Source organism: Elephas maximus, chromosome 14 (assembly GCF_024166365.1).
Source record: "Elephas maximus indicus isolate mEleMax1 chromosome 14, mEleMax1 primary haplotype, whole genome shotgun sequence".
Lineage (NCBI taxonomy): Eukaryota > Metazoa > Chordata > Mammalia > Proboscidea > Elephantidae > Elephas > Elephas maximus.
This window is the reverse complement of record NC_064832.1, coordinates 45,404,902-45,418,393: the sequence shown is the minus strand read 5'-3', so window position 1 is coordinate 45,418,393 and position 13,492 is coordinate 45,404,902.

The window sequence follows — 13,492 nt, the reverse complement described above, 5'->3', positions numbered from 1 at the left end:
CCAAGGAGCGCCTGGTGGATTCAAACTGCTGACCCTTTGGTTAACAGCCGTAGCACTTAACCACTAAGCCACCAGGGTTTCCAAAAAGAACCTGTTGCCACTGAGTCAATTCTATGTCATAACCACCCCATATGACAAACACCGAAGTATAAATCTAAGGATATAAACAAGAGAGCAAGAATGAGAGATGGAGACATTTATTGAAAAGTCAGGGTGACATAGAGTGAGGCATATTGCATTCAGAAGAACAAAGGTTAGAATGATAATAGAAAGGAGAAGAAAATGGTGTGACATAAGCAAAGTGATGAATATTCACATGTATATTGAAATTGAATTGATTTCAATACATTTGAATACTGCACATCTTTGGGATTTTCTCTGTGCCCCTCTCTCTCATCTCTGGTACTTTTTTCTGTGAATTTTTGCCGTCTTGCTCTTCCTGGGCTCTAAGCTTTGTCTTTTTCTACCTAGGGAGGCTTCATGATTCGATCTTAGTTACCATAATATGCCAATAGCCTCAAAACTCCCTAAAGGCAGTAAGCTGGTGTAATTGCAAGTAAGCTGTGTTTCTTGGAGATTTTTTGTTTGTTTGTTTTTTTAAAGAATCACTCTCCTTTGTTGCCCAGTTACTAAACAGTGTTGTTTCATTTATTTTGTCTTTTTTTTTTTATTTGCTTGTTTTGGGTTGTTTGAGGAAGGAGGATAAATTCTGCTCTGTTATTTCATCTTGCCTGGAAGCAGAAATCAAAGGTGGTTAACTTTTAATGTACTCTTCAGAATAAAATATTCCAATATTTGATTGGAATTGGATTAGAAAATAAGTAGTATGCAAAGACAGATACAGAGCCTAATGGGACTTTTGGTCATATTCCAACGGCGTTTAGTTATCTGATGCTTGTAAACGCTGATATTTGGAGAATTTTTTGTTATAATGTTAGAGTACCTTGCCAATTCACAGGTATCAAGTGGACGCTACAGTAGTGGTCATCAGAAGTGGCCTTCTGATCTCAGCTTTCTTATCTCTGCATCTCATTTAAGGAGGTATGTTATTGAACTGAGTTAATTAAGTGACAGTTTATTAATTGTACAACTTTATTTTTGTTGGAGAGTTAACAGGTTCCCTGGCTTATCTGTTTTCTAGTATGATCTGGATGACATTCTTAGGGCCAATGAAGAATAAAGTATGCCAGCCATTCCACAAATTTTCTATGAACTCAACACCCTGTATTAAATTTATTCCCACTGAAAATATCTAAGAGTGGTTTATATTTCCTCTGTTAAACTCTGATTTGACAGGGTTTATAATGACAGGTTTACCTGGCAAGGTGTCACATCCAGCTCTTTTCTGGATTCTGGTTTTCAAATGACTACATCAAATAGGTAATATATTGGGATAGGAGACAAAATTTAGTTAATATTCTCAAAAAAGAGCACTCATGTGATAGATAGATGTCTGTTTAGGTGAACTTGTGTAGTAAATTTAAACAGATTTTCTAACTAATTTAATGCAATTAACTTAGTTCTATTTTTATGACCATACCATACTAAAGAGATTTTTCAGTGTAGCTTCTTGCCTTATATTTAGATATGATCCATCCTAGATTCTGAGAGAATACAGTGTAGGCAGTCCTAATTTTTATTGGCAGTAGTTACTTTCTTTGTTTCATTTATCTGCACAGGCATTTTTGAAGGGTGTTAGAAATATCGTAATCAGGAATCACAAGCCAGATAACATTTTAAACTCGTATTATTAGGAAAAATTTCAGGTTGTTGTTAGCTGCCATCCAGTTGGCTCCAGACTCATGTCAAGATTAAATGTACCTTCCTTCATTTTGTGAAGGTAACTTGTCTTCTGGCTGCTGAAATTGTGCAAGACCTTCAAGTGGCTTTCATGACATTGGATCGTTTGCTTTCTCCTTTGATTTTCAATTTGTACTCTACTTAACATTTAGTAATTTAAAATCTTTCCCCTTGATTTTTTTTTTCTTGGTTTGATGCAATGTGGTTAGAGCGCAGCACAGCTATTTTGACTTGTGATTGACCCTATAATTATGTAGACATTTCCCAAAATAAGTTCTTGAATGAACCAGCTTCTGATTTTAAAATCTCAATTTGAACATCTTTGATACTGCATTTTCTCCATTGCTTTTTGCTTGCTTGCTATTTCAGCAACGATTCTGAAAGGTTAACCTTGTTTCGTTAAAGATAACCATAGCTTTTCTCTTTTGTCTTCAGTAATGATAAGGATTTTATTACTTTCTTATCTATTTACTTCACGCTTTTTTCTCATTTTAATCATTTTGAATTACTTCAAAAACCTTTAATTTGCATTATTATTTATCATTTCAAATTATACCAGCCTCTATCATTTTATTTTTATATACTCTAATTACAGTATATTTATCCACAACACTTCATAAAACACAGGCTTGCCACCTGTAAAACTGGCAGTATTTATTTAGAAAAGTAGCATATATATAAAACCAAAACCAAACTCGGTGCCGTTGAGTCGATTCCGAATCATAGTGACCTTGTAGGATAGAGTAAAACTCCCTCATAGAGTTTCCGAGGAACACCTGGCAGATTTGAACTGCCGACCCTTTGGTTTGCAGCCGTAGCGTTTAACTACTACACCACCAGGGTTTCCTTATATATATATATATATCATATATATAAATAACACATATAAATATGTATATATATGGAGCCCTGGTGGTACAGTGGCTAAGTGCTCAGCTGCTAATCGAAAGGTTGGAAGTTTAAACCCACCAGCCACTCTGTGAAAGAAAAATATAACAGTCTGCTCCCGTAAAGATTTACAGCCTCGGAATCCCTGTGGAGCAGTTCTACTTTGTTCTATATGGTGCCTATGAGTCTGAATGGACTTGATGGCAATGATTTGGTATAGATGATAGAGATAGAAATTCTCTGCTAGTCTGAGAATATATACCATTTTTCTCAGCTCCTTTTAATCACTTTCAGTAACATCCTTCATTATATATTGTATAGGAAAAGATATTTTCCTAATATTTAATCTGTTAATACCTTCCAGTTCTCTAAAATTTAGTTTGTTGATATCAGCTTCAAATTATTTTAAAATGTATTAATTACTCAGAAAAAATCCCACAAGACTTCTTTGATAATATGGAGGGCCTGAGTCAGACTGCCAAATATGGCTGTGCAGGCTATATGGTACAATCCTAGAGGTCCCTATTTATATAGCCTATAATACAAAAGGTTCCCCTGAAACTGCGCCATGATATGAATAGATATCTTAGTTGATTTCCCAATGAAATCAGTGCAAAATCCTATATAACTTGTTTAAAATATATTAAATGTATCAGTGAGCTGGCTAGAAATAATTTTTTCAGAGCAAAAGAATAAGAAAAGCCTGGTCAGAGTACAGATTATAAGTGGAACATTTATATTTGGTTTTCAATCTAAAGAAAAAAAAAAAACATGTACCAATATTGAAACTGGACTCAAACTTCAGTTTTTGTTATACATGAGGTACAAAAAGTGAAAAAAGACAAGAAATAAAAAGAAAAAAACGAAAGGACATGCAAGGTAGACAGTCTAATGTGAGATCTTTCTCCCACATAGCTGGATTCTTAAAGGGCTATATAAATTTAGTGCATGGTTGAACAGAAATAATTATCACACCTTGGAGGCCATATTGACGTTAAAATCTTGTAAGTTTTAGAAAGTGAGTTGCAGTCACTTTTGAGATTTTGGAAACTCAAGCAGGCAAACGTGAATTTGTACATCAAAATCACACTACGTTCGTAGACAATTCAACCAAGAATTTAATGTAAAACGATTCTAAACTGGTATTGACCCAATCAAATGATAACTGTAAAACTTATGGTTAAAAATATAATGATAATAAAAATAACAATACACAAAGAAAAGGTGTTCTTGTCACTTGTCATTGAGTTGGCTGTGACTCACGCTGACCTCATGCACAAAACAGATCAAAATGTTTCCTGGTCCCATGTCGTCATCACAATCATTGGTAAAGTCCTAGTTTATTGTTGCAGCCACTGTATATTTTGAGTTCCTTCAAACTTCGGGAGCTCATTTTCCAGCAATATACCAGGCAATATTCTTTTATGATCCATATGGTTTTTACTGGCTAATTTTCAGAAGTAAATATCAGATCTTTCTTCCTAGTCTGTCTCAGTCTGTAATCTTTGATGAAACCTGTCCACTATGGGTGACCCTGGTGGTATTTGCATACTGATAGCATAGCTTCCAGCACCAATCACAGCAAGACACAAACCACCACAATATGACAAACTGACAGGCAGATGGTGGTCCAAAGAAATAGAGTATCAAAAACAAACAAGTGAAGTTAAAAGCAGAAATGTATCGACGTTAATAGCAATACTGGAATTATTAGACCTAAATTATAAAATTATCATATTTAATTAAATAAAGTATAAGATATAAACTAAAAAAGAATAATAAATAAATTGAAAAAATATGACTGCTGGAAATAAACCCAAACAAACAAACCCATTGCCATTAAGTCAATTCTGACCCATAGCGATCCTAGAGGACAAAGTAGAACTTCCCCAAAGAGTTTCCAAGGAGTGGCTCGTGGATTTGAACTGCCAACCCTTTGGTTAGCAGCAATATCACTTAACCATTGTGCCATGAGGGCTCCCTTAGAAATAAGTAATATAGAATAAATTAAGTACTCAGGTTATACAGAGAAAAATATTGCTCTGAAAAATTATTCAGAAATCACACAATTATAGAGTATTATAGAACTTGAAAAAGGAGGAACACCTCTAGAATAACCATAATCCAATAACTTGCAAGAATACTATTAAAACAAAATCATAAACCAGTTGCTACCACAGTTGCAGATGCGAAATCTGTAAATAAAATATTGGAAAATGAATATAGCAATTCATAAAAGTATAGTACATCATTAGCAGTTACGGAGCTCCCAGGAAAGAACATTAAGTTCAACATTAGAAAATTTAGTTGATTTAACATTAGATGACTTTTCATTGTGATTCATTATATGAACAGATTAAAGGGAAAAAAATATGATCACTTTAATAGATTCAGATGAATTATTTGAAGACATCCAAAATTCTTCATTAAAAAGAAAAGTTATTAGAAATCCTAAATAAAGTTATTAGAACTTCCTTAACTTAAAAATAATTTAAAAAATACATCAATATAAGCATTAATTGTGAAATGACAAAACCTATCCTTTATATCAGGAAAAATTGGGCATGATTACTATCATTAAAGTTTATCTTTACAATATTATATTGAAGGTTTTGTTCAATGCAGTGAGGAAAGAAACAAAGAGATTAGGAAGTAAAAGACAAGGAATTGAAGGAAAAGTAGATGTAATTATTTATTGACAGCATGATTGTACATGTAGAAACAAATCAAAGCATTTTTTTTACATATAAGATTCGAATCTAATTATAGAAATACTTGAAATTAATAGAAATTTAGTTGGCAGATTTATCAAATTTGATGGATATAGTAAACACAAATCTAAAAAATTCATATTTCAAAAAGATATATGTGAATAATAAAATTTTGACGACATCTTTAAAAATCAAGGAAGTCTAATAAATGAGACTAAATGTGTTGAGACCTTTAGGGAGAAAATAAATGTAATTTTAATGAAAAACATTTAAAAGCATGACTAAATAGAAAGATACAGCATATATCTGAAACAGAAGGAAAAATATTGTAATGATATTAAATCTCCCGAAATTATCATATAGATTCAAAAAATCATAATCAAAATCCCAGTAAATTCTGAGGTTGTGGTAATCAGCAAATGAGCTCCGGTGGTACAGTGGTTAATGTGGTTGGCTGCTAGCCAAAAGGTCGGAATTCAAAGCCACCAGCTGCTTCCATGGGACAAAGATGTGGCAGTCTCTTTCTGTAAAGTTTACTGCCTTGAAAACCTTATGGGGCAGTTCTGCTCTGTCTTATAGGGTCGCTATGAATTCGACTCAGCTGCAAGGTGAGTTTTGATAATCATCAAGCCAATTTCACACTGTGTAGGCAAGAGTCCCTCAGTGGCGAAAACAGTTAAGCACTTGGTTGCTAAAAATAAGGTTGGTAATTGGAGTCCGCCCATAGGCATCTCAGAAGAAAGGCCTGCTGATCTTACTAGTAATCAGCCACTAAAAACCCTGCGGGGCCCAGTTCTAAACTGACACACAGGACTGCCATGAGTCAAAGGTCACAAATTGCCAGGTCCAAAGTAGAGCATTATACTTTATCATATATCAAGGTTTTAAATAATTTTAATTGAATTAAGATAGATTGTACTAGCACATGTATGGCCATATTGACAAATGGAATAAAAAAAGTACAGCAATTACACAAGATTACATAATTGAAATCCCACAAGGTGTACCCACACAGACTTTAACAAAAACAAAGGACATGGTGTAGCAGGAGAAAGAATTCCCTGGCAAACATCAGAGTTGTCCAAAGCTTCAGGAGGGGTTCCATGGCCTTTTCTCAGTAATGTAGAATGTTGTCTATGAATTATAAACCATTAATATATGTGCAAGAAACCTGTCTCAGCAGACTAACAGTGTTGTCCAAAAATGGATCTTTTATACCATCTAGCCACATATCCAAAATTTGGCTATAAGGTAAAGCTCTAGAAGGTGCCAAGATAACAGAGTCTAGGTACAAAACATCAATCTATGTATTTTCTAAAATGCTTACGAGCTGGTATAGTTTCCTCATTGATCTATCTCAGACATTAGCACAGGGTTATATTAATCAGTAGTTAGTAGATTTCATTCAGGTTTAGACAAGAGTAACGACCGTGGCTGTGCACATTCATAAATATAAGCACATGGTTAGAGCAGGTCAGCTAAGATAAACCCTGTACTTACACAAACAGACATCCCTAAGATAGATCCGCACACATTTAAATGCTTGATATGGAAAATAAGTGGTTTTACGAATCAGTACCGAAAACTCATTTTTATATTGAACAGTGCTGTGCAATTTTACAGGCTTTTGGGAAAAAGATACATTTGGATCTCTCCCAGATATCATACAAAATATTAATTCCAGACCAATTCATGTTCTAATATGAGTGGCAAAATCATAAAGCCTTAGGATATAGAATATCTCATAATCTCAAGTGGAAGTTATTTTTATGCAATATAATAAAACATATGTAAATCATAAAGAAAATATTGATATATTGCATTAAAATAAAGAAATTTTGTTCCTGAAGAGATGTACAAAATGAATGAAAATGTAATCTATATACTGTGAGAGATTATTTACAACACATAAAATATAAAAAGTAAAAAAAAAAAGCCTATGGTCTGATCAATACAAGAGAAAATTTGACAAATCACTGGAACAGACACTTTTTAGAACTGGAAATCCAAATACCCATTTAACCTATGAAAACACAAATAGCCCAAACAGTCGTTCAGAAAACACTTACTGGAATCATATTCAGATACACTTTCATACCTGGCATTAGGGCAAAACGTAATATACTTCAAAACCACTTTGGAAAAACAATTTAGCATAACCAAAGAAATTTAAAAAAGTGCACTTAATCTATAACAAAATAATCCCACTCCTAGGTTTATAACATACATATATTTCATACAATAACGTCAAGAGTTTATAAAATATTGCTCATAATGTAGCATGCACTTTCCAAAAAAAGAAAGAAAACAATGTGCATCAGCAGGAGATTGCCTAGAAACACTCTGCAGTGACCATCTTGTGAAAGTACAGACAAATGCCAATGAACAAATCAGAGGTACATGTATCCCTGCAGGCGAATATAATGCAAATATAAAATATAAATGTTGAGAAAAAGGTGCACGCTTAAATATACGTATTTAATTTGTTCTCACCTATATAAACTTTTCATAATTTGGCAGCTAGATAGTATATTTTAGCTTACATTCATACAATTTAAAGTATTAACAAAAGCAAGATAATAATAATCAAATATGAAGAAAATGGCTACAATTGAGAGCAGGGAAACACTCAGAGGCTCCTAAATCTCTCACAAGATTCTATTTTTTTAATCTGAGTGGTAATAACAGTAACACTTAATTTACCGGTATTTTTAAGAATAATGTGCTTACATAACTGTGTATGTTATGCTGTGTGTTTCATGTTCTCCATGGAAGTATAAACGTGTAAGTAAACAAATAGAAAAGTCCCCTAAAGTTTTGTCTTAGTTTCGTCTATCTCTTGTAACAGATAATTTTTAGAGCAAATAGATAATACATAAGGAACAACTCAGTAACAATTTGTTAACTTGACTTGTTGATCTAGTAAATCAAGGAGCATTTTAAATAAAATATCTGCATAAACTACTTTTCAATGAGAAAGTAATAACTTGTCCCCAAGATACCATCAGAACAACAAAAAACAGATATATTCTGAAAATAAATGACAGAGAGAAGTCAGGAAGCCAAATATCATTTTTAATATTATTAAAACAGATTGGAAAGGATGACTTTGGCAAATGCAAGTTATCCCCTTGTACTTTTTGAATAGTTGATTTATTACAAGAATTAAGCACATACCCCTCCTGAAAGGTGGATCTCTTTCGAGTTGGCTTATGAATGAGAGTGATCGAGAGAGAAAGCCCTTGAGCATAGGAATTTTATCATCACAATAATTCTCTAATGACAAAAAAATTGGCAAATTATTCATAAGAAGGGTTGAATACAGATACATTATCTATATTAAATATGTTCCCCTTTTAATGGTAGAATCATGTAATGATAAAGGATTTTTTTCCTCTTATCTCTCTAACACATACTACCAGGATTTTTAAGGTAACGTTCATGTTATTATTAATCTCATATCAATGTTGTTATATTTCATTATAGTCTTAATTCTTTATAGTTTTACATCTCAATTATGGTCACTTCCAATAAATGTTATATTTTATTAATGTTTAATTATATTATTAAATATCTTTAATTTCTGCTGTTTCTATTAACTCCGCTCAGCGGAAACATTCATCCCACATTAATCACACACACACATACATATAACAGAATGAATTACACATATGCATATATACATAAATTAATGATGGATAGGCTGCATGCAGCTATTTCAATAATTCTAGTTTCCTAATAGGTTCTTTTACATAGATTTATAAAAAAAATATTAAATTTAAATTACTTCCTCTATATAATTACAGAGCAAAGGCTATTAAACATATTTTTTTATTATACTCAGAGAAAACATTGGAAGTAGTAATTAACAATGACTATTTTTTTTTTATTATTATTGTATGTGTGTGGGTTTCAATCACTGAGTTTAATCTTTGGCTCCTCCCTCCCCCCATACACATTAAGCAAAATACATTAAGATCTGTCAATATTAAGCGCTGAATATCTTTTAGGTCAGTTCTATTTACTTATGAGAAAACTATTATAGTGATTTTTAATTGCTCTCCCTACTTTGATCTCCTCTACCCACTGCCTTGCCTAACCCTAATCCACACTTCCTGTGTTACCTAGTTTAATCTTTCCAAATGTAAATCTGACAGTTCAATCATATTTATCTCTTTTATGTAATTCTCTGTCTAGACATCCAGTTGGCACCAGGATAAGTCTAATCATTGGCCCTTAATACTTCTTTTGGATCATCTCCTGAGAATCAACATTCCTTCCACCTTCAGCAATGAATGCATTTTCTTCACGTTTCCCCAAATACAAACTGACTTCCCTCAATTTCCTTGTCTCTCTAAGTAAGACACTACTTTTATTGTTTTTGAGACCAAATCCTATATATGTAAGGCTGCAAATGTTTTTTAGTTATCTTTACCAAAATTTTGCTAGCATGCAATATTAACATTACTATTTGATAAATTCTGCATTTTGCTTGATCAGCATTCTTTGGAATGGGTGTAAATATGAATCTCTTGCAGTCGGTTGACAAAGTAGCTGTAAGCCAAATTTATTGGCATAGACAAACAAGCACTTCCAGCGCTGCACCCATTTGTTGAATTCTCTCAATTAGTAATGGGTCAATTCCTGGGCTTTTTTTTTTTTTTTTTGCCAATACGTTCAATACAGCTTGAACTTCTTTCTTCAGTACCAGCAGTTCGTGATTATATGCTATCTCTGAAATAGTTAAAAACTGACAGATTCTTTTCTGGTACAGTGACTGTATTCTTTCCGTCTCCTTTGATGTTCTTTTGCATTATTCCGTTTTGTGCCCAGACAGAATAGGTTAGAGCATTGGAATATAGCCATTATTCATATGGTAATTATATTTTAAATATAAAATAGCTCAGATCATTTCCTAAATAGCTTTATATTATAGAAAACAGTAATTTCCCATGCTACAATTACTCTGTGCCTGACTCTAACGTGATTCTATACCTATGGAAATTGTTCAGCCTCAATGGTCACTGGGAGTTAAGCAGCAGATCTCCTCTCCTGAATTACCACCCAGTCCCAAGCAATCGCTAGAAGGTAGAGGATGTGTGAAGAAGTATTTTAATATATTCCCATTTCTGAGAAGCCGTATAGCTTGGCTAGGGGCAATTCTCAGTGCTGCCTATAGCAATAATCTTTTCCAACTCACTGGCGAAGGCCTGACTGCAAGGAAAACTGTGATGTGATGAAAGAAAGCAGCTATGTTCCCTTGAGGCACTGTCAGAGAACCTTGTTAACAAAGGCAAAATCTTCTCTATTAGGAAAAGCCTATAGAGCACCCTCTTCTATCGTATGGCTTTAAGAGTACTGAATATTTCTTAGAATGTATGTGTATATAATAAACATGCCCTTTTGAAAAGTCCAGTTTACGTAGGTTGGATTCTTATTCTGTCATTTATCAACTGCATGAAATTAAGAATTTTTTCAAATACTATGTATGTCAATTTCATCATATGTGAAATATGTAACACTATAATATCTGCATTATGAATTTATACATGAAAAGATTACTCAGGATCTTGCATAACTTGTAATAAAAATAACCAATTATTATCAGTTATTATTATAAACACATGTACTGAGTATCTGTATCTATCTATCTGAAGCCCTGGTGGCGCAGTGGTTAAGGCTTGGGTGATAACCAAAAGGTAGGTAGTTCAAATCCACTGGCTACTCCTTGGAAGCCCAGTGGAGGAGTACTTCTCTGTCCTATAAGGTCGCTATGAGTCAGAATTGGCTTGACAGCAACAGTTTTGATTTTTTTTTTAATCTGTCTATCGTCTTTCCATATATATATTAAAAACTACACCATTTAAGAAAAGAAAATACATTTACAAATGCATGACCAATAATTATTCTAGAGAAATGTTTTCCTCAAAATAACTTCAAGATAATTTACTTTTTTGTGATTCAATACGTAGTAATCAAACTTTTATTTTCTGTACTATAAATCTGTACTCTTAGTTTTACACAAAAAAAGGTTAACATTATGAGAAGCACAATAAAAAATGCAGCTGGGTTATTGAGACACGTTGCAAACTTCTGAGTCAATAGTTCATATATATATGTATATGCTATTATATGTATACATATAGCAGTTGTTATTGTGTGCTGTGGAGTCAATTTCGACTCACAGCAACCACATGTGTGAGAGTAGAGCTGCCCCTTAGTGTTTTCTAGGCTTTAATCTTTAAGAAAGCAGATTCTAGGTCTTTCTCCCACAGAACTACTGGGTTGGTTTGAATAATTTTCCCACGATAGAGAAAACAATTGGGTAACATTATGCATATACAGTCATATCTCTCAAAATAGATAATTCTATATCCTATGTTATCTGTAATAGTGATAAATTTATATATATAGATAGATAAATATAAATACATATATATATATATATATATATAACCCATTGCTGTCGAGTCAATTCTGACTCATAGCAACCCTATAGGACAGAGTAGAACTGCCCCAAGGAGTGCCTGGTGGATTCGAACTGCTGACCTTTTGGTTAGTAGTCACAGCTCTTAACCACTATGCCACCAGGGTTTAAATATATACATATAAAAAAAAAATGTATATATAATTTTTTAATGGGCCAGATCAGCCCATAAGAGAGGCCAAAAAAAAAAAAAAAAAAGCATTGGACCAAAACACAATGATGTGATATAAAGAGAGGTGTATATGAAAGAATGAATAAAAAATGCTATATATACACACAAACAGGCATATACATTACAGGGTAATAAATGAGATGACAAATCAGTTTATGAGAGTACAAGGCAGTTTATAACAACCTGTGAGGTCAAACCTATGTTTATAGAATGTCTCTAGATGTGATTGTAGTTCAGTAGAAAAATAATGGAAAAGAAAATAATATACGTAATTGTTTGATTGTGCTGACGAATGTCCACTGAGTTGCTGAGTGACTCTGTGAGGTTGGGGTTCAAGAATAGAACTTCAATCCTTAGGAGGTGAGCTAGGGAGTAAGCCAAAGAGAGAATGGGATACTAGGCAGTTTGTCAAGTTAAGGACTGAAGCATGGAACAGGAAACTATTCTGATAGGACAAAACCACAGTTCCACTAGCAGAGTACACTTAATATAGTAAAACACATTCATCATGTCAACATTTTTGTTTGTACAATTTAGTGACATTAATTACATTCATATGCTGTGCAACTATCATCGCTGTTTCCAAAATTTTCCATTCCCTTTCCAGAGGCATATAGGATATGACAGGTATGGCAGACATTGTACCCGCCGTAGGGCCTGGTGCCACTGAGCAGTTTCTATTAGCCAGATATGGCCAGTAGAGTATCTATGGAAAATGGTGCCAATGGTAAACACTGAAATTTCACCCATCCAAACACCTGACACCCCTCTTTTAGATTACCATAAGCTATACATTGGAGCCCTGGCACAGTGGTTAAGAGGTATCCTAAGCCACGGTAACTAACCAAAATGTCAAAGGTTTGAATCCACCAACTGCTCCTTGGAAACACTGTGGGGCAGTTCTATTCTGTCCTATAGGGTCATAATGAGTCTGAATCGACCCGACAGCAATGAGTATTGTATTGTGTTTGTACCATAAGATCAGCTCAAAAATACAAGTCAAGCTTGCCAATCTTTTAATTAACTCATTACCTGCTTGAGGAGGGAAGCTGGGCCATACAGGTTTACTAGAAACTCCTTAGTGGTACTAGGTTCTGGTGCAGTGTCCCAGACATGCCATTGCCCTTGACAGAAATTGAATTCCCCCTAGAAATGACTTCCTTTTTCTTCCTTCCTCCCACAGCTGGTAACCACTAATAAACTTTGATCTCTATACATTTGTTTATTCTGGACATTTTGTATAAGGGGGGGTCATACATTATCCGTTCTTTTGTGACTGACTTTTTTCACTTAGCATAATGTTTTCAAAGTTCTTCCATGTTGTTACATGTATCAGAACTTCCTTTTTCTTTTTGACTGAGTAGTGTTCCTTTGTGTGGATATACCACATTTGTTTATCCATTTTCCACTGATGGACGTTTAGATTGTTTCCAC